This window comes from Centruroides sculpturatus, unplaced genomic scaffold (assembly GCF_000671375.1).
Source record: "Centruroides sculpturatus isolate CEXI.00-Female unplaced genomic scaffold, Cexi_2.0 scaffold2205, whole genome shotgun sequence".
NCBI classification, from domain to species: domain Eukaryota; kingdom Metazoa; phylum Arthropoda; class Arachnida; order Scorpiones; family Buthidae; genus Centruroides; species Centruroides sculpturatus.
In genome coordinates this window covers 61091-62699 of record NW_019386641.1, presented here as the reverse complement: position 1 = coordinate 62699, position 1609 = coordinate 61091, and the positions used below count along the sequence as shown (strand labels likewise).

Sequence of the window (1609 nt, the reverse complement as noted above, 5' to 3'; positions counted from 1 at the left end):
TTCAAGATGTGTATTTAGTTTTTTCGTTCGACTAATTACACAATTCATGGACAATTTAATGTTTATTTCGTCGATCGATCGAAGACATTTCGTAACTGTCATTGTAAACTGGTATGACATGAATATGAAAGATGCGCGGCATTCATGCATGACATATTCTAATTTTACAAGTTTATTATACAGTATTTATTTTATAGAAAACGTGAATTACATAGGAAGCAATTTTACATTTTTAAACGTATTTTAATAACAGGGTCACAATACAACAGCCCATTCTATGTCATGGACCCTTTATTTCCTGGGAAGATTCCACGAAATCCAAGAAGAACTGTATCTAGAATTGCAAGAAATTTTCAAAAATGATAGGAACAGGAATATTACTATCTATGACACAACGAAAATGACGGACTTAGAATGCGTAATTAAGGTAACTTCTTAATTTCTTTAAATACACTTAAAGATTAGTTTTATATATTACAATTTTCAGGAGTCGATGAGAATCTATCCACCTGCTCCTTTTATTGCATGAAAAAATCCTTCAGAAATGAAAATAAGTAATTTTTGATATTTTGGAATTTGTTTCTTAATAATAATTTTTTATATTTTTTTATTGACTCGAAGTATTAAATCGTTGTCATTCAAATAGGTAATTACATGTTGCCTGCAAATTCGACTCTTGTCATAAATATCTATGGCATCCATCATAATCCTTCTGTTTACGAAAATCCCGAGGTGTTCGATCCAGACCGTTTTTTACCTGTAAACTATAAAAATCTTCATCCTTATGCATTTCTGCCATTTTCTGCCGGTCCACGAAATTGTCTCGGTAGGTGATTAGAGAATAAATACAAAAAAAAAGAATTATGTCATTAAAATAATTTATTTACAGGAAGTAAACTTGCCATGATTGAAATGAAAATGGTTTTGGCAAATGTTCTTCGTAATTCTCTTTGGATCCTCAGGATAAAATCGTTACTTCATGGGGTATTATATTGACCCCAATATCAGGTATAAGAATGTGTGTAGAACAAAGATGTATGTTGTAAAATATGAAATAACCTGAACGTTGGGGTAATTTTTCTTACAGATATATATAAACATAGACGTATATCATATAATCTAAACAAGCTCATTCAAAAACTGTATCGAAATAATTCTACGTATTATTAAACTTTACTCAAAAATTGTAATTTACATTTTTATAGATAAAAATGATGAGAATAAAATGTATTATGATTATTGTTATTAAATCTACTTCATAATAATACTATTTTTCGCTGTTTGTTGCATTTTATTTATTTATGACATGAATAATTTCTGACATTTAAGTTTACGTAAATTGATCTGTTGTTAACAATATGCTCGTGTTTATCTGTATTGTATAAAATGGGCCGAACATAAATGATTCTGATGTGTTGAATTCAAAATACTTCTATTTCATTTAGTATTTTTCTGATAAGCTACAGAATTAAATTTATACGAATCCAAATTTAATAAAAATATTTAACATATTTGACTAATTAATATGTAACTCTTATTAACAGAAATTAATGATTATTAATATGATAATCATTTAAAATTAATGTTCATTAATTTTATATGATTAGCA

At 27.4% G+C, this 1609-nt stretch overlaps 1 long non-coding RNA gene across 1 annotated transcript; it reads left to right on the top strand.

Moving 5' to 3' along the window:
- Positions 1-260: 260 nt before the first annotated feature.
- On the top strand, positions 261-815 carry LOC111615471. The gene is made up of 3 exons (XR_002755085.1): positions 261-427; positions 488-554; positions 647-815. It is a non-coding gene; the product is annotated as an uncharacterized LOC111615471 (long non-coding RNA).
- The last annotated feature ends 794 nt before the right edge of the window (positions 816-1609 follow it).